The sequence below is a fragment of the Ambystoma mexicanum genome, chromosome 2p (genome assembly GCF_040938575.1).
Source record: "Ambystoma mexicanum isolate Mex_15411 chromosome 2p, UKY_AmexF1_1, whole genome shotgun sequence".
In the NCBI taxonomy this organism is placed as follows: Eukaryota; Metazoa; Chordata; class Amphibia; order Caudata; family Ambystomatidae; genus Ambystoma; species Ambystoma mexicanum.
Window position 1 is genome coordinate 559,068,467 of NC_090923.1, and position 21,487 is coordinate 559,089,953.

The window sequence follows — 21,487 nt, forward strand, 5'->3', positions numbered from 1 at the left end:
TTAAATCCAATGGCTGGGTTCTCGCCATCCCATATCTCCTACCCAGAGAGCATACATGCAATAGCCGCCTTCTCACCATCACACCTAACCACAGAGCATACATGCAATAGCTGGCTTCTCACCATCACTCCTACCCAGAGAGCATACATGCAATAGCCAGCTTCTCACCATCACTCCTACCTAGAGATCATACATGCAATAGCTGGCTTCTCACCATCACTCCTACCCAGAGAGCATACATGCAATAGCCGGCTTCTCACCATCACTCCTCCCCAGAGAGCATACATGCAATAGCTGGCTTCTCGCCATCACTCCTACCGAGAGAGCATACATGCAATATGCAATAGCTGGCTTCTCACCATCACTCCTACCCAGAGAGCATACATGCAATAGCTGGCTTCTCGCCATCACTCCTGCCCAGAGATCATACATGCAATGGCTGGCTTCTCGCCATCACTCCTCCCCAGAGAGCATACATGCAATAGCTGGCTACTCGCCATCACTCCTACCCAGAGAGCATACATGCAATATGCAATAGCTGGCTTCTCACCATCACTCCTACCCAGAGAGCATACATGCAATAGCCAGCTTCTCACCATCACTCCTAACCAGAGAGCATACATGCAATAGCTGGCTTCTCACCATCACTCCTACCCAGAGAGCATACATGCAATAGCTGGCTTCTCACCATCACTCCTACCCAGAGAGCATACATGCAATAGCCGGCTTCTCACCATCACTCCTCCCCAGAGAGCATACATGCAATAGCTGGCTTCTCGCCATCACTCCTACCCAGAGAGCATACATGCAATATGCAATAGCTGGCTTCTCACCATCACTCCTACCCAGAGAGCATACATGCAATAGCTGGCTTCTCGCCATCACTCCTACCCAGAGATCATACATGCAATGGCTGGCTTCTCGCCATCACTCCTACCCAGAGAGCATACATGCAATAGCTGGCTTCTCGCCATCACTCCTACCCAGAGAGCATACATGCAATACCTGGCTTCTAGCCATCACTCCTACCCAGAGAGCATACATGCAATGGCTGGCTTCTCGCCATCACTCCTACCCAGAGATCATACATGCAATGGCTGGCTTCTCGCCATCACTCCTACCCAAAGATCATACATGCAATAGCTGGCTTCTCACCATCCCTCCTACCCAGAGAGCATACATGCAATAGCTGGCTTCTCACCATCACTCCTACCGAGAGAGCATACATGCAATAGCCGGCTTCTCACCATCACTCCTACCCAGAAAGCATACATGCAATAGCCGACTTCTCACCATCACTCCTACCCAGAGAGCATACATGCAATAGCCGGCTTCTCACCATCACTCCTACCCAGAGATCATACATGCAATGGCTAGCTTCTCACCATCACTCTTACCCAGAGATCATACATGCAATGCTGGCTTCTCGCCATCATTCCTACCCGGAGACCATAAATGCAATGGCTGGCTTCCCGCCATCACTCCTACCCGGAGATCACAAATGCTATGGCTGGCTTCCCGCCATCACTCCTACCCAGAGATCATACATGCAATGGCTGGCTTCCCGCCATCACTCCTACCCAGAGATCATACATGCAATAGCCGGCTTCTCGCCATCACTCCTACCCAGAGGGCATACATGCAATAGCCGGCTTCTCGCCATCACTCATACCCAGAGATCATACATGCAATAGCCGGCTTCTCGCCATCACTCCTACCCAGAGAGCATACATGCAATGGCCGGCTTCTCGCCATCACTCCTACCCAGAGATCATACATGCAATGGCCGGCTTCTCGCCATCACTCCTACCCAGAGAGCATAAATGCAATAGCCGGCTTCTCGCCATCACTCCTACCCAGAGAGCATACATGCAATAGCTGGCTTCTCGCCATCACTCCTACACAGAGAGCATACATGCAATGGCTGGCTTCTTGCCATCACTCCTACCCAGAGATCATACATGCAATGGCTGGCTTCTCGCCATCACTCCTACCCAGAGAGCATACATGCAATAGCTGGCTTCTCACCATCACTCCCATCCAGAGAGCATACATGCAATAGCCGGCTTCTCACCATCACTCCTACCCAGAGAGCATACATGCAATAGCTGGCTTCTCACATCACTCCTACCCAGAGAGCATACATGCAATAGCTGGCTTCTCACATCACTCCTACCCAGAGATCATACATGCAATAGCTGGCTTCTCACCATCACTCCTACACAGAGACCATAAATGCAATGGCTGGCTTCCCGCCATCACTCCTACCTGGAGATCAAAAATGTTATGGCTGGCTTCCCGCCATCACTCCTACCCAGAGATCATACATGCAATAGCCGGCTTCTCACCATCACTCCTACCCAGAGATCATACATGCAATAGCCGGCTTCTCGCCATCACTCATACCCAGAGATCATACATGCAATGGCTGGCTTCTCGCCATCACTCCTACCCAGAGATCATACATGCAATGGCTGGCTTCTCGCCATCACTCCTACCCAGAGAGCATACATGCAATAGCTGGCTTCTCACCATCACTCCCATCCAGAGAGCATACATGCAATAGCCGGCTTCTCACCATCACTCCTACCCAGAGAGCATACATGCAATAGCTGGCTTCTCACATCACTCCTACCCAGAGAGCATACATGCAATAGCTGGCTTCTCACATCACCCCTACCCAGAGATCATACATGCAATAGCTGGCTTCTCACCATCACTCCTACACAGAGACCATAAATGCAATGGCTGGCTTCCCGCCATCACTCCTACCTGGAGATCAAAAATGTTATGGCTGGCTTCCCGCCATCACTCGTACCCAGAGATCATACATGCAATAGCCGGCTTCTCACCATCACTCCTACCCAGAGATCATACATGCAATAGCCGGCTTCTCGCCATCACTCCTACCCAGAGGGCATACATGCAATAGCCAGCTTCTCGCCATCACTCATACCCAGAGATCATACATGCAATAGCCGGCTTCTCGCCATCACTCCTACCCAGAGAGCATACATGCAATAGCCGGCTTCCCGTCATCACTCCTACCCAGTGAGCATACATGCAATAGCCGGCTTCTCGCCATCACTCCTACCCAGAGAGCATACATGCAATAGCCAGCTTCTCGCCATCACTCCTACCCAGAGATCATACATGCAATGGCTGGCTTCTCGCCATCACTCCTACCTGGAGATCAAAAATGCTATGGCTGGCTTCCCGCCATCACTCCTACATGGAGATCAAAAATGCTATGGCTGGCTTCTCACCATCACTCCTAACCAGAGAGCATACATGCAATAGCCGGCTTCTCACCATCACTCCTACCCAGAGATCATACATGCAAAAGCCGGTTTCTCACCATCACTCCTACCCAGAGAGCATACATGCAATAGCTGGCTTCTCACCATCACTCCTACCCAGAGAGCATACATGCAATGGCTGGCTTCTCACCATCACTCCTACCCAGAGATCATACATGCAATGGCTGGCTTCTCACCATCACTCCTACCCAGAGATCATACATGCAATAGCCGGCTTCTCACCATCACTCCTTACCAGAGAGCATACATGCAATAGCCGGCTTCTCGCCATTACTCCTACCCAGAGCTCATACATGCAATGGCTGGCTTCTCACCATCACTCCTACCCAGAGATCATACATGCAATGGCTGGCTTCTCACCATCACTCCTACCCAGAGCTCATACATGCAATAGCTGGCTTCTCACCATCACTCCTACCCAGAGCTCATACATGCAATAGCTGGCTTCTCACCATTACTCCTACCCAGAGCTCATACATGCAATAGCCGGCTTCTCACCATCACTCCTACCTAGAGAGCATACATGCAATGGCTGGCTTCTCACCATCACTCCTACCCAGAGATCATACATGCAATAGCTGGCTTCTCACCATCACTCCTACCCAGAGCTCATACATGCAATAGCTGGCTTCTCACCATCACTCCTACCCAGAGCTCATACATGCAATAGCTGGCTTCTCACCATCACTCCTTACCAGAGAGCATACATGCAATAGCCGGCTTCTCACCATCACTCCTTACCAGAGAGCATACATGCAATAGCCGGCTTCTCACCATCACTCCTTACCAGAGAGCATACATGCAATAGCCGGCTTCTCACCATCACTCCTACCCAGAGATCATACATGCAATAGCCAGCTTCTCACCATCACTCCTACCCAGAGAGCATACATGCAATAGCCGGCTTCTCACCATCACTCCTTACCAGAGAGCATACATGCAATAGCTGGCTTCTCACCATTACTCCTACCCAGAGCTCATACATGCAATAGCCGGCTTCTCACCATCACTCCTACCCAGAGAGCATACATGCAATAGCCGGCTTCTCACCATGACATGCTATCTTGGAGGATTTGCAGTTAGTGGAGACAGTGTTGCTAAGGTAACAGTAATGTTAAAACGAATGTCAGAGAGAATGAGAACATAAGGATGGCTTGCTGCCTTTACTACGCTTCCCATTGGACCCAACTAATGAAAATGGCGGACGTGTTCGAATGTGCAGATGCACAGTGCAGCCACAGTGCACGGCGTAGAACATGCACAGACGCCACTGTACAGTATCAGACTGGAGGAACCGCTCAGTCTTTATATTTCATGCTATTTGAACACTAATTATCCCTGGAAATATGCAGCCGCACACCTGTGGGGATATGCATAATGCCTTTATAGTACAGTCTTCCGGCTGCATTGCAGGTGGGATTACTCTGGCTTCCTTCGCCACCGTTGTCGTCCATGATGTCATATGTGACATGCAGCGTGGCGCTATTACTTTCTCAAGTCACACATTTAAGCTCACATAGCCACTTGGCATTGATATTTCCAAACTTGCGCTGTGCCACATTCAATTTGATATTGTTCACCCAATACACTTCTTAGCAGTTTCTTTCTTTGCTTTCAAATGCAAAAACATTCCTAGGAGGTACAATCATCTGTGTTCATCAGAATACATTAAATAATTAGACAAAGACTGAAAGTCGAGCAGAGCGATTCAAAATAAGCCGAATTGTATCCAGGTATGGCAGAAAATGGCAGAAAAATCATTTAATGAAACATACCCATATACAATATGCAGATGAAAAACAATGAATTCCCCCTTCCCCTAATGTGACTAGCGCCTAGAATACCTGAGGGTTCAGTGCATGCATAAATCAATAAATAAATAAAAACGTAGTACTCTCCCCCGAGCATGGGAAAGAGGAAACCTTATATGCAACTTTGCCAATGTTTATTGAAAGTAAAACGGGGAAAAGAAAATAAAAGAGAGAGGGCAAAACAGAATGCACATCCAATTCTCAATTTGATATAGCTCTTGGCAGCGGCTTCCCTGCATCCACGGACAAGTATTGGCGCTTTGAAACTACTACTATGGTAGTTGGGCATAGCAGATATTCATGGTAAGATTACATAGCCTGCAACATTGGGAAAGAGATTTGCAAAGGCAAATCACTTATGAGCAGGGGCAATACATAGGTGCTCAGCTCGCACCACGAAACTATAAGGAAACACGTGCAAGCTTCTGTTACAGAAGTATCTGACTTCCTTGACGCTCAACCGGGCATTTGATTGGATCTTAGTCTGGGGATGTCATTTAGTGAAGAATTCAGATCCTCTTTTCAAAACTCCAATTATACATATCTGATGAAATATCCTAGTTAAGTGACAGTTAAGGGAAAACAATTAATCACAACCTATGAAATTCCATGGGTGTGGAAAGTGACAACAAACTTAACCCAGAGTCCCTCTGTCATTCAGGATGTCATTTTTCCTCTCATGTCTGGTGCCTTTATTGGTGCTCATCGGCTGAGCAATGGACTGGTGTGTTATGAAAGGGTGCCATAACCCACTGAATTTCATGTTTTTTTGGGCGGTGAATTGTTTCACCTTAACTGTCACTTGGCTAAAGGTTTTCACTGAATTTCAAGAGTTTTGTTATGCTATATCTTATCCCACCTGCAGTAATATAAAACTATGGCCCCCTGGACGCAACATTCTGCTGTGGCCACTGGCCTGTTTGCACCAATTAAAGTAAAATAACGCGGTCCACTGGCCCTGGCCCATGTCCTCTTTAGTAGTAAATAGCATGGCCCACTGGCCATGACCTTCAGCCATGGGCTCTGACACTTGTCACCAATTATGCTATAAGACCATGGTCTATTGGCAATGGGCTTTGGCCCTGGCCAGTGGCCACTTTTTGTGCCAACTACAGTAAGAGACAATGATCCACTCGCCATGGTCTTCAGCCGTGGCCACACTGTCCAGTTTACACCATTTACAGTAAAAGTCCATTGCCCACTGGCTAGTCTGACTTCAACTGTGGCCACTTGTCATTTTGCACCACTTTAGGTAAAAGAGTAGGGTAAAACATCCTTTTTTGTTTCTCTTCTTTTATTCCTGGACGATTTTCCCCAGAGAATTTTCTGCGAGAACCCTTGCCCAGATGTGCATTCCCGTGAGAATGAAGGGAGCGCAACGTGATTTCATTCGAGTGGAAAGACGATAATGTCAGAAATTAAAATCTGTTCCCAAGCCTCCCTTCAACTCTTCCTGTCCTCTCCTTCTCACATTTCCCCTGTAGTCATACTACCACCAGACCCTCTCCAAATATCTTTTACCACCTTTTCTTCCCATGACGCGTTTAATATCCACGATGATGCCACGAGAAGTCGGCAGAAAGCCTGAAAAAGGCATCTTTAGACTTCCCTACTGTAAAGCTCACTGATTGGTCTGTTTTCATCCTCCCCACAACCACCCTGATGAGAAATGTCCCCTTTCCAAATATGCATTGCACCGGGCAAGAAAGACATGTCCGATTTTCCTTTCTTAAAAGGCTCCGTGCTGCAGTGAACCATGGGAGATGTATACGTTTTTTGGGGACCTAAGGTACCCCCGTACCTATCTTGTTTGAAAACCAGTCTACTGGACGGATATACACTAAACTATCAAAAGGAATATCTGCCCGCTTTGCACCCAGCGTGTTTCTGATTTGGTGCAAATCCGTGCAACGGTTTTTACTGTGTGCATTCTCAAACGATGCACCATTCTGCCAATGGGCAACTCAATAGGATCGGCCAATAATCGTTTTTTCCAACAGTTAAACTTTGAAAGGTTGTGCGAATTTGCCCAACATTTTCCAATTCAGAAGGTCTAGGCATGATATTTGCTTTGTAACATTTCAAGCAGACACGCCAAAAGAGTAGAAGGTCATTAGCAATAGATTGCTCTCATTTTTATTTGTATTTCATTGATTTATCATATCGACATGAGATCATAGATAATAATCATAAAACATTCAATGCATATGCATATGGCAAGTCTAGCACACATTATAAAACACATCCTCGTATGATAAACAATTTATAAACAAACGTATGCATTAATGAGATACACATCATACCAGCACTTTGATTTCCTAAGAATAATAGATATATAAAGTTGAAATATTAAAAACACATAGGAATCATTATGTTGCTGCATTACTTTGTTTAATTTTTGTATTCTTTAAAAAAAAATATGATTGTTTGTAAACAAACTATACACACGTTTTTATCAACACAAAAATACAAAACAATTTAAATTTACAGACATTTCTTTGTTTAATTCTTCTCAGCTACGCTCTACGTTTGTACTTAGCCGCTGCAAATAGGGTGGGCTCATCGTTTGGTCGACTACAATGTACCATCACAAGTTCCACAAATTGTATTCCACAGATCAGTGATATTGGTTTCACTTATAACTTTCTTAAATCCAAGTACCATGAACAGATTAACAAAACATGTATGATGTTATGGTTTGTCAGTATGGTTCATAATCTGTAATCTGAGATACATTTGTAATCCATGTGTATTTGATATATGTATCTATTGTAAAATGAATAAAGACATAAAACAATGGATATGAGTTTCAGTAAGCGATTTGCAAAGGCTGCACGTGCCAGTGACATTCACACCTCACCTGTGTAGCTGACCTGCTAACAGTAATGTTCCCAGTCTGAACTTTATATACAAAGAACTTTGCTTTCAGCTCATCTCGGTAGTTCTCATAGGCTACCTTTAATGCTCTATTCCAGTAAGCACGCAGGGTCTGTGAGGTATGTATCTATTCCAGTAAGCACTCAGGGTCTGTGAGGTATGTATCTATTCCAGTAAGCACGCAGGGTCTGTGAGGTATGTATCTATTCCAGTAAGCACTCAGGGTCTGTGAGGTATGTATCTATTCCAGTAAGCACTCAGGGTCTGTGAGGTATGTATCTATTCCAGTAAGCACGCAGGGTCTGTGAGGTATGTATCTATTCCAGTAAGCACTCAGGGTCTGTGAGGTATGCATCTATTCCAGTAAGCACGCAGGGTCTGTGAGGTATGTAAGCACGCAGGGTCTGTGAGGTATGTATCTATTCCAGTAAGCACGCAGGGTCTGTGAGGTATGTATCTATTCCAGTAAGCACGCAGGGTCTGTGAGGTATGTCTCTATTCCAGTAAGCACTCAGGGTCTGTGAGGTATGTATCTATTCCAGTAAGCACGCAGGGTCTGTGAGGTATGTATCTATTCCAGTAAGCACTCAGGGTCTGTGAGGTATGTATCTATTCCAGTAAGCACTCAGGGTCTGTGAGGTATGCATCTATTCCAGTAAGCACGCAGGGTCTGTGAGGTATGTAAGCACGCAGGGTCTGTGAGGTATGTATCTATTCCAGTAAGCACGCAGGGTCTGTGAGGTATGTATCTATTCCAGTAAGCACTCAGGGTCTGTGAGGTATGTATCTATTCCAGTAAGCACTCAGGGTCTGTGAGGTATGTATCTATTCCAGTAAGCACTCAGGGTCTGTGAGGTATGTATCTATTCCAGTAAGCACGCAGGGTCTGTGAGGTATGTATCTATTCCAGTAAGCACTCAGGGTCTGTGAGGTATGTATCTATTCCAGTAAGCACGCAGGGTCTGTGAGGTATGTATCTATTCCAGTAAGCACGCAGGGTCTGTGAGGTATGTATCTATTCCAGTAAGCACTCAGGGTCTGTGAGGTATGTATCTATTCCAGTAAGCACTCAGGGTCTGTGAGGTATGTATCTATTCCAGTAAGCACGCAGGGTCTGTGAGGTATGTATCTATTCCAGTAAGCACTCAGGGTCTGTGAGGTATGTATCTATTCCAGTAAGCACGCAGGGTCTGTGAGGTATGTATCTATTCCAGTAAGCACGCAGGGTCTGTGAGGTATGTATCTATTCCAGTAAGCACTCAGGGTCTGTGAGGTATGTATCTATTCCAGTAAGCACTCAGGGTCTGTGAGGTATGTATCTATTCCAGTAAGCACTCAGGGTCTGTGAGGTATGCATCTATTCCAGTAAGCACGCAGGGTCTGTGAGGTATGTAAGCACGCAGGGTCTGTGAGGTATGTATCTATTCCAGTAAGCACGCAGGGTCTGTGAGGTATGTATCTATTCCAGTAAGCACGCAGGGTCTGTGAGGTATGTATCTATTCCAGTAAGCACTCAGGGTCTGTGAGGTATGTATCTATTCCAGTAAGCACTCAGGGTCTGTGAGGTATGTATCTATTCCAGTAAGCACTCAGGGTCTGTGAGGTATGTATCTATTCCAGTAAGCACTCAGGGTCTGTGAGGTATGTATCTATTCCAGTAAGCACGCAGGGTCTGTGAGGTATGTATCTATTCCAGTAAGCACACAGGGTCTGTGAGGTATGTACTTTTTGTTGTAACATGGCATCTTCCCTATCATCATACGTGATTCAAATAATACTTTTAGTATTTACATTTGCTAGCTCAGGTTGTTGCCAATATTCACTTAGGCCTGTACTTTCCAATAGATTTCTAATATGTGTATACCATGGCAAAGATGTCCCACCCTATTGACATAAAACATCCATTAAAGCAGCGCTATATTTGCTGAGTGCTGGGAAGCTCCATATTTCTGCCAGGTATCTTAGTATTTTTAAATTAATTTTTGTTTTCAAAAGTCAATGGTCCATAGGTTTCGCCTTAACCATGGGGTGGCGTCTGCCACCCTCCCATATATCTATTCAGGGAAAACCAATCTAACATTTGAGTATTTGCCAACATTAGCTAATTTGGCACATTTATCCGATACCTCTTTTAACTATGACAATGTCAATCTGTCCGACTTCAATATTGATACAGATTGGTCTAGGGGTTCCAAATTTATGTGTAAATCTAAATTCAATCCACCATTTATGGGGGGTTGTGTGGAGACTTTTCAAGACTTGGTAACAACTAAGGCATTCCAAGTGCAGCACATCTTATAATTTGTCTAAAAAACATTTGAATATTTTGGCTGAATTACAAAATCTCACAGATGTGGTTGTTACACCATCGGATAAAGGCTCTAATATAGTCTTGCTTAATCGATCAGACTATATTACTGAAGCTAATCAGCAATTGAGAAACCGAGCATGTTGCTACAAGCTATCTGCTAATCCTTCTGAAATTGAATATGATCTCGCTGATTTGCTTCAGAAATGGTCTGCATAAGGTATTTTGCATCTTGACATTTGTACATTTTGTCACCTCCTTCAAATGTCATACAGACCATTTATTCTCTGCTGAAAATTCACAAGTCTATTGTTAAGCATCCAGGCAGACCTATTGCTACGTTGTCAGGCTCACTTCTTGTAAATCTTTCTAAATGTATTGATGAGACTCTAGATCCACTTGTTGCTACCTTGCCCTGATATTTGAGAGATACCAATATTTTTTGCAACTTGCACATGAGATACATAGGAAGAGGGTATATTACTTGCCACACTTGATGTGGTTTCCCTATGCACTTCCATTGATCATTCTATTGGATTAAAATCATGAGAATATGTTCTCAGTACCAGATCTTTGAATTATCTGAGCCATATAGAAATTATCTTGGACATCATATCAATAATAATGTTTTTCTTTTCAATGAGTCTTGTTATCGACAAGTGAGAAAAACAGCAAAGGGACCACTTTTGCCCCTCATACGCTAATCTCCCGATGGGTTGGTGGGAACTTCATTATGTCTGGTCATATGACAATGATGCTTTGACTGATCATGTTGTGATGTGGCTGCGTTTCATTGATGATATTTTTATTATCTGGAGGGGAGATGTGGATGACTGGTTGGATTTCGTGCGAGTTCTGAATCAGAATAATGTTAATTTACAATTTACTGAGACTCATAGTCTTACAGATATTGTTTTTCTTGATGTACATGTAGGGTTAAGTGATATAGGTCTCCAGACTACTGTCCATAGGAAACCTACCAGCTCTAATCTTCCTTTATGTGCATTCAGATTATTCCATATGGAGAATGTGTGCATTTACGTAGAAATTGCTCAGATGTTTCTACTTTTGATTTGGAATGTTCTGCTGCAGCGTCTAGAATTGTATCTCATGGATATTCCAAAAGTGTAATTGAAAGAGTGTTCTCTAACTCTAGAACCTTAAGTCACTATGTATTATTGACCAAGGAGAAAAGATGTCTTCATGACAAAATATTGGATATTAGGTTAATCCTTACGTTTAGTGTGCAGTCTCAATCTTAGCGCAATATTATCTCTAAACATTGGCATGCCCTGAGAACTGAAAAACATCTTGTACAGTCGTCCATGTCTAACCTTCAGCAAGGCACTTGCTTTAAAAAACAAACTTGTTTCTAGGTTTCTATCTCCCAGTAATAGTAATGCTGGTGGCAGTACTTGGCTACAACAATTGAGAAAAGGGTATTTCAAATGTACTAAATGCAAGGTATGTCAATTTGCTGGCTCGTTTACCTCTTATATACATCCTGTTATTGGTGCTATTTGCACAATTCAGGGGAGCATTACTTGTAATACTGAAATCATTGTGTATTTGTTGAGTTGCCCCTGCAAAAAGTGGTATGTGGGCGGCACAACCTGCAAACTTAAAATCTGGACCCTGCAACATGTACAAGCCACAAGAAATGCTGATGGTGTGTGTCTGACAGCTATACCTTTTTGGAGTTCTACATGTGCCCCAGCATCCCTGAGGTGGAGACAGAACTCTTAAAATACGTCAACTGAAAACAAGGACAATTTTGGACTTCGCAACCAAAGCTCCCATGGGTCACAAAATCGATGAAGAATTACACACTTTCATTGGTACCAAAGCATTCCTTGAATCTGTGTCCTGTTATCTTGCTCTCTTCCTTTCTGATTACATTCTTTTTCTGTAATTGTATTTCTTCCTTGCTTTTTATAGTGTAATTTTATAGATATTAGATCTCCTATGTGATTTTTATTCAGCTGCTCTCTGCACTTTGCATTGCGAATTTGCACACATTTATCTTGCACTTTATATCATTGTTACTGTCATGCAATTTTACACTTGATGCGTTCCCATGGTAGTATTATGCTCATTTTCAGGCTGTCAGTGTCTTGCACTGTGATTTTGGTGCTACCGGATTGATGGTTATCATTGATTTTTGTGATGTGGCTATTTTGCAATTTGCACTTGGATAAGTCATAATTGAACTTTCCTCCTTGCCATTGATTATTTGTTGACAGCTTTGCACTATGCACTTTATTGCCAGTCTGACTTTTATGATGTTTTAATTCTTTGGCAGTTGAGCACTATGCACTTTATTGTGAGAATGTGTGTATCTTCAGTAACTGGGGCAGATCTAGAGGGACTTCAGGATGTATGGTTCCCTTGTTTTATGTTCATTCCTAGGCATTGTGGCACTATGCACTTTATAATTAAGCCTTGAATATCGTTAACAATGATGGCAGTTATAGGTGTTTGGGTATAGTACCCTGTTTCATCATATTCATTGCATTCAAACATGGCTGCCGAGTGTGGCTTTACTATTTCAGTGTTAATGTTCTAGACCTTGAATTGTTCCCATCTAGTGTATGGTATTTATTTCATGGAAGTTGAGTCTCACTTGTGTGTGAACAAGCACCTAGTGTGCTGCGAAATGTGTCTCTTGCGACTTTCCCTGTGTCCTGCTTTGTTTTTTTATTTAAGTATTTTATGGATTGATAAATGTCAGTGTTCACTGATTGTTTTATGTGGTCCTGAAGAGTGCCTCTGGCTGTTTCAAATCAAATATATATTATATGTAAAATTTGAAATTGGGATTTCATCAGATTTTTCAAGTTATTGAAGCTCGAACCTACTAGAAACAGTATCCAACCTCATGGATGCTTAGTACAGCGCTGCCATTGCAAGTGAGCAGGACCTCGTGGTTGCCTCGTCCTGGCTAAGGCTCCAACAGGCCGGATACATTTTCTGCTTAGTCCCAGCTCTCCAAAAAGTGAACATAACTGGCAGATTTTCATTTCTGAACATACCAAGGTCCTAACTACCAGTGCAACATGATATATAAATATATATATATATAGAGAGAGAGAGAGAGAGAGAGAGAGAGAGAGAGAGAGAGAGAGAGAGGAGAGAGAGAGAGAGAGAGAGAGAGAGAGAGAGAGAGAGAGAGAGAGAGAGAGAGAGAGAGAGGGAGGATCTGGTACCAGGAGCACCATGCTCTATGCCAAATATTTTAAAAACGACTGGACAGATTTTCACCAAACCAGCAAACTTTTTCCCCTCACACAAAGATCCATCCAGCAATTTGAGTTACACATTTGAGCAAAATTGTAGCATTTTCCTTATTGGAAACATTATATGCAATAATCTTTTTTACACCTTGTATCTTTGAAACCTAACACCTATTTGCCTTAAGATTTTTCATTTTGAGGAGCCTGGGGGGAAATAATTATTTTAAAAGTTTCATGGTAATTCAGACAAAAAGTGAAAAGGTTTTGTGCCCCTATACTATGAATAAATATATATGGCAGTGAAACAACTTTAGCTCAAGCAACATTAAGGTTTAAGTTTAACACACCATTACATTTTGGAATGGTGGAATGGTACACCATGGTACATTTTGGAAGCCATGCCACCTTAAGTCTGAGCCCCGCCTGTTACAAAACCCATGACCTAAGTGATCACATCAGACATTACATCACCTATGACATCATTTATTACATCATCAATGTCATCACTGAAAACTAGAGCACACTGATGACCGCCATGGCCTTTTGCCACATTGCCTGTTGATTGACCTTTGGCAATGATCCTGGCCGTGCCAAGCCACAGAAAGTAGCCACTGGGCCACACAACCCCCAACGTGGGTCCATGAGCCACTGGCCAAGGTCTGTAGCCATGGACACACTGGTCACATGCCCCAGGACACACCCAGTCACACAAAATGACCACTTTACCCCCACAAGGGGTCTAAGGATATTTACCATTTCTGTAAGCATGCACTACACATACATCTATACAACATGTTTTCATATGTCTTGAAATAGACCAAGAGAATGTTTTACTCTGATGGTTAGTTCCCCATGATGCATGCACCTTAAAGTCACTTCATCTAAAGAATTTCCACTGACCTTCAAGGGCTTTGTGATGCTATATCTCACACCACCGGTCGTACTAACGTTTTCTCTTTTCATATCATCACAGATGTCATTCAAAATTATCAGTATGCTTCTAAGCTGTGCAAAATAGGATGTTCCCCCATTACGGGTCTGCGGCATTCTGGCCATGGCATATGGCCATAACCAGTGGCCACTGTGTGATAATGAAGAATCAGGAAGAGAATGGGTGAGATATTTGGGGGTTATTTTACAAGCCATGGAGTGTACACGTAAGGTGTAAAAGCAAGCTGCCATTTACACCTTACTTTTACTCTTCAGGGCACTTAAGTGCTATTTAGGAGGCGGAGAAGGGGCAGGAAACAGAAATAACATTTCCTCTCTGCTTTGCTTCTCCGACTTCAAGGAGCACATGGTTTAGTGCCAGCATCAGATTTTCATGCAGACATCAAATCAATAGATTCCTATGGCATCTGACTGTTTAAGCACCTGATAAAAGCATGTGAATTCCATAGGAATCCATTATAAATGCTGTCTGCAAATTTGCAGGCAGCATCTATATTTTTATTTTACAAAATGGGGAATACAAGAGAAGAGAAATGGCATTTTCACTTGGCTGTGCTCTTCACTTTAAATTCTGTTTTCTAAATGTTTACTATTGCATGCAGAGGACGCAACAGCACATACGCGGCCACGGTGCTGGTCCACCGCATTCAATTCCAATTCTTTGTACTATGACCCCCTTTCTGTTTTAGCATGCATTTTGAAAAGAGTTGCTTGTGATGCTTCCTTTGTTCTCACTTGAATTTTCAGGAAATTGACCGCATGGAAAAATTGGCGTCTTTTCATTCACTACAATGCACCAGTGGAGATACATAAACTTTTTGGCTTTATTGTTTGAATTCTGACTTAACACATTTACATATTGCCCTGTATAGAATCTGGGCACATTTGAAAAATTGCTGATTTTAGAATTGTCTTAAGTTTTAGCAACTGTTGATTTTTAATATTTATGGTATTTTACTGTATTTTATTTTTGGCCAATGTGATGTCAAAAGTTCACTGTATTGATATTTTATTTCTGTCGCGCTCGTACACAAGTGTTTCAGAGCGCGACAAGGCAAGGGAGGGGAACAGGGGAGAACAAAGCAGCGCTCTTACTAGGCCCAGTGACATTGAGAATGCGCAAGTGCGTGGGGAAGGGGGAGGGGAAAGGTGCATGGAAGGGGGGAGAAGTGGAAAGTGCGAAGCAGAGGAAAAACAGATAAATAACAATAAATAAATAATAAAGGCAACAAACAGTTTTAGTGCAGCCAGCAATTTGCAAGTGCTAGGTTTAAGGCAGCAGACAGGGTAGGTCTGATAAGTACAGGAAGAAAAAAGGGGGGGCTGTATGTGTACAGATATAGACTCCAGTGCAAGGGGTGGGCCGGAGGTAGTGCGGGAGGGTGGCAGGGTGAGCAGGGTGGCACTGTGAGCTCAATACATTAAACATAAAAAAATAATAAACATTTTTGTTGGTCTTGGGGCACCCCTTTCTCTGCCACATTTATAAACAACTACTGGCCGCATTTATATCAAACCGCCAAAAGGCACATCTACAGCGCTTCCTGGCCAACATGTTTCATATTTTACGTAAATCTGTCCAGCGGATTTCACTGTCGGTGCACCTTTTCGCCTGTAGTAAAATGAATCAGTGTGGACCCTGCACAATGCTAAAAAAGTGAATGAGAGAATGGTTTATCCCTGAAGCAGGAACATGGCATTTAGTAAAAGGCTAGCTTTGATTAACGCAAAAACAGCCTTTCTGCTTAAAAGTTCGAGCAAGCGAGAGTAATTATGCAAATGTGACCTATCGACTTGATTAGCAGCAGCACAAATATTGGGTTATGAGTTGGGAGCTGTGCATTTTATTCAATATGCCACTTGTCTAGGTCCCAAACATTTTTTCAAATAAGTTATAAAATCGAGAACAGAAAATAAAATAATCCTGCAAAATACCTCAGGACTTGGTTTACATTTCTGATTAAAGAGATTACAATAATAGCCCATTTATCTCATTATATTTATGTAACACAACAGGCTGAAAGATGTCTTGCTTTAGAGCGATTCAAGAATTATATTTACCTGAGATATGTGGATGCAGTTAAAGCTGAAATGTGCACCTTTTCACACCTGCACCTCCTTTTAATTGCCTATAGTTTCTTCATCTGAGCCCTCCTCAGCAACTCATCCACTTTTCAATGGGTATTCCTTATGCCGCCATCCACCAAGAGCTGGGCTCTGCCTCAGTGGCGTAAACTCTGGTCTGGGTGGAATCCTCCGAAAACACTAGAAGATTAGAGCTGGTAGGTTTCCTATGGACAGTAGTCTGGAGACCTATATCACTTAACCCTACATGTACATCAAGAAAAACAATATCTGTAAGACTATGAGTCTCAGTAAATTGTAAATTAACATTATTCTGATTCAGAACTCGCACGAAATCCAACCAGTCATCCACATCTCCCCTCCAGATAATAAAAATATCATCAATGAAACGCAGCCACATCACAACATGATCAGTCAAAGCATCATAGGTAATTCGCCTTTTGTTGGTAGCACCGCCAAATGTACCAGCAATTCCCATTATTATTATGCAATTTATTGAGCGCGGACCTAGCTGCCAGAAGCAACAGAACGCTTTACAAAGGTATACAACAATACAGATACACAATGGAGCGCCTTACAGAGGTACACAACAGTACAGATGCATATCAGAGCGCCTTTCAGAGGTAACAGAACAGATATACAGCGTGGAGAGGGGTAGGGTACAGAGGGGCACAGAGGAGGGGTACAGCTGTACCAGGTGGCAGGGAGAAGAGCGGCGGGCAGTGTCTCGCGAATCAGGGGGTTTGAGGGGTGACGTGATGGCCTAGGTGTGTTGAGGTGTCCCCTACTTCAGTACAGCCTCAAGTTAAGACCACAAACAGTACAGTACACAGACTTGAAAGAATAATAGCTAAATGCATTTTTGCACCAAATCCATTGTTATTGAGTGGGGGATTGAGTTCTGTAAACATTCGATATTTCTGAAAGCTATTTAGGAGATGCAATCATTGCTGTTAATTTTGCTGGTGGTATTGTTTTTCTGTGGGTTTCATGTAGGCTTGGATTCATATTTTGATATGCCTTTGTGTACAATTTGGTGCAATGCACCTTGGGGTTATTCCTCTCTGATTTATTGACCGGGAAAATAAATGAAAACGATCATAAGACTTTGTGAGTTTTAGGGGTCAAATAATAAAGTATTAGTCGTTGAAGGAAAGCTTTCCTGGCGATGCAGGAAGTTTACGAGGGAGGATGGAAACGTTATTGAGTAATGCTCCATTCTTTGCCTATCTCAGCGTTCTGCTCCCTGATTGGCCTCAGTCTTCTGAAGTGGCCATCAAGAGCAAAGAAGGCAGTTAACCTAAGCTTTTTGGTCTGTGGCCCATTGCTGCTGAGGACGCCAGAGCACTCCAAGCACTGAATGGATGAACGGGCCTCTAAGAATAGTGGCTGGCTTCAGTGCTTGTTACAAGAATCAATTTAGTTTCAGATGTGGTGTCTTTGGCTCTGATTCCCGACTTTTAAGTATTTAATGAACCCTGGGACAAGGGCGAGCTAGACAGAGCTCCCCCTGACTGTCTTGCTGCTGGTTGTGTTTTTAATCTGGGATCAAGTGCAGGCTAAACCAGCCTACTCCTGACTGTCTTGCTGCTGGTTGGTTTTTTACCTGGGAACCAGTCCAGGCCAGACCTACCTCCTCCTGACTGTCTTGCTGCTGGTTGGTTTTATATCTCAGAGCCAGTGCTGACCAGACCTGCCTCCTCCTGACTGTCTTGCTGCTGGTTGCTTTTATATCTCAGAGCCAGTGCAGACCAGACCTGCCTCCTCCTGACTGTCTTGCTGCTGGTTGCTTTTATATCTCAGAGCCAGTGCTGACCAGACCTGCCTCCTCCGGACTGTCTTGTGCTGCTTGCTTTTATATCTCAGAGCCAGTCCAGGCTAGACCTGCCTCCTCCTGTCAGTCTTGCCGCTGGTTGGTTTTTTACCTAGGAGCCAGTCCATGCCAGACCTACCTCCTCCTGACTGTCTTGGTGCTGGTTGGTTTTATATCTCAGAGCCAGTGCAGACCAGACCTGCCTCATCCTCACTGTCTCACTGTTGGTTGATCTTCATGGGCCATGAATTGAGGGTGCAGTCAAATTCAGAAATGCTTGTCTGCTCTTTTGCTGTGCTAGCCTCTGCTCTGGGGAGCATACAATGTGAATCATGATTCCTACTGTTTTATGATATGATATGTTATGATATGAAAGGTTATTTATAACATGCTTAATATCAAGAGTTTCTAAGCGTGCTGACCTGGGGATCGAACCCGCATTGCTCTGTGTCGTCTTGCTTCCAAGGTGAGCACATTGCCCCTGAGCTATCCTCCCGAGACAATGTGATTCCGTTGTGATGTTCAACGTTGCCACCATAAATGAAACCCCAGGCCGGATAATTCGTGAGTTTGCCATGAGTCTTATGGATACTGAACCTATCTCATAGTATCAGAGATAAAAGTATCCACAAATGACTGAAACCACATATACAATAAATATGCTGCGACTAGCACAATGCTAAGACGACGGGCACATTATGCAGATGATACACACATTCTGGGGGAATTGTCAGATAACGGGCGAGTGACCTCTACAACAGTATGGCACTGCTTCACTTCCATAACATATTTGTGGAAGGAAACTCCCCCCAAGATCAGCTGCAGTAAAACTGAGAGAACGGTGGTCAACGCATTCTACGACTCATGGAATACCCTCCTTTGGCTGGACACTATCGGACCCTAGCACAGTCCAGCAACCGCAGTAAGCAATTTTAGGATCATCATGGACTCTGGGTTTACACTAAGTAAACAAGTGTCTGCAGTATCAACATCATGCTCCTTCCACCTACAAAGATGAAAGAGCCTGGTGCCACTACTGCTCTTCTCAGGAAGTAATGGCCATTCATGAATTTGTCAAGTGCTTAGATTTTAGCAGCAGTGTTAGCTTGGCCTTTCAGGTAAATTAATGGTGAGGGAGCAGAATGTGGTGGCAAGTCTGTGGCCTCCACTCAGAGAATCTGACCACAGGTCTGGCATTAGTGCACTGAAACCCTGATAAAAAATGAGCCATCTTGAAATCTATGTGTCTGAGTCATACAAAGGTTTACGGTCCAAAATCTACCTTCTAGTGTAAAAGAACTCATTGATACCATCCCACGTGATCACTTAGTTAACAATCAGCTGATGTGCCAGTGGTTCAGCCTAAAGTAAAGCTTAGCAGTCGATCATTTGCCATTCTAGCCCCCAAAATCTGGAATTACCTCCCTGTATATTTACTAAATGAAAACAATCATATGCATTCAGGGAAACACGATGACTCTTCTCTTTAACACCCTGAACATAACCTAATTTCTGACAAGTCCTTCATTTATTTGTGATATACAAAGTGAACACCCTCTCTAACCCTCTTACCCGTCTCTCGTGGACTGACCCCTGTCTGCTTTCCTCTCACCTGAAACTCTATGTCCCTCAGGTAAAGCCCTCCCCAGCATTGCCACCTACCTTCTCGGGCATTGGGCCCATGAAGCGTGTGTTAGTGGATGCCTTTGCCTCTACCTTCATCTTCACCAGCTGCTGACTCTCACTCTGACACAGCCCTCTCTAACCTGCATCTTTTTATTTCCAACACTCTGGACATCCTTGCACCTGCCATGAGAATCCGCCTGAAGCCTACCTCCAAGTGCAACTCTTGGTATGACTAGGACCTCGCTGCCCTGAAACGCAAGTGCAGGGTGGCTGAGAGGAAGTGGAGAGCTTCGGTGCATCCTCTGACAAACTGGCCTGCTGCCTGCTCCAAAGGCAATATAGACTCTCTGACCTGTCCATGAAGAGAGTCCACATCCAAGCCCGCATCTCTGCGGCCTCTAAGAACATGACCAAACTCTTCAGAATCTGACAGGAGCTGGGGAACCATTATGCACTCACCACCTCTCCTGTTTCCTCCCAGGCTCTCTGTACTCCTCTGGCTTCTCACTTCACCACTAAAACTTAGGACATCCTGTCCTCGCTCTCCTCTTCCTCTCCCTCTCCCTCTCCCTTTCTTGACATCCCTCTGGCCGGCTCTCCCTCTCTTCCTCCTGTCTCCTCTTTCTCTCGGACAACATCTGACAATGTATCCAGACAAGTCCGATCTATGAAAGTGTCGTCCAAACAGGTGCTCCCTGCTCCTCCAGAACCACCAAGGACCACATTGACACCCTCGCTTCAGCCTTGGCCGATTTCTGCAATCACTCTTTCCCCACTGGATCTTTCCTCTCTCTCATCAAGCACTTCCTTGTGCATCCCCTCCTTAAAAAGCCTTCTGTCAATCCTACCTGTGTGGCAAACTATCGCCCAATCTCTATCACTCCTTTCCTGGACAAACTCCTGGAAAAGCAGGCCATCTCCCACCGTACTCTCCACACTGAATCTGTTGTTTGTCTCCATGACCATCAATCTGGCTTTAGAGAAGCCAGAGGCATAGAAACTGCTCCCCTGAACACCCTTCCTCTGATTTTTACATGGTCAATCATGCCATCCTGATCAATCAAATCAGTGAGAACCAGGGCATCACGGGTCAGGCCCTGGAATGGTTGACCTCCTTCCGCCTGGACCGACCCTCCCAGGACCAACTTTGTTCCTTTCTCTCCACCACCTCTCTCTCCACATGTGGTGTTCCCCATGGCTCTATCCTCCCGGCTGGCTCTCCAATGTCTACCTGGACCCTTTGGCCCCTCTCCTGATCTCTACCTTTTGCTCTAACTTTCAGTGTTATGCAGATGACCCTCAGCTCTCTTTCAGGCTGCCCTCAGCCTTCTCTCCTCTCTTGCTCATTCCTGACTGTCTTTCTGCGATTCAGGATTCACGCACCTCCAACGATCTCTGCCTTGATACCAGTAAGACGAAGATCCTTCTCATTGGGACCCCTGCTCCCGCTTTCCCTCTCTCAC

At 44.2% G+C, this 21,487-nt stretch overlaps 1 protein-coding gene across 5 annotated transcripts in view; it reads right to left on the minus strand.

Annotated features, from left to right (window-relative positions):
- Window positions 1-21,487, minus strand: part of GRM2 (glutamate metabotropic receptor 2) — an 833,735-nt gene that overhangs the window by 743,172 nt on the left and 69,076 nt on the right. Inside the window, exon 2 of one of the 5 annotated variants that reach the window (XM_069644035.1) lies at window positions 16,562-16,828. The exons of the other annotated variants lie outside the window; for them this stretch is intronic. The gene's annotated coding sequence lies outside the window, so the exon portion shown is untranslated. The remainder of the gene's footprint in view (window positions 1-16,561; window positions 16,829-21,487) is intronic. 5 annotated transcript variants of the gene reach the window in all.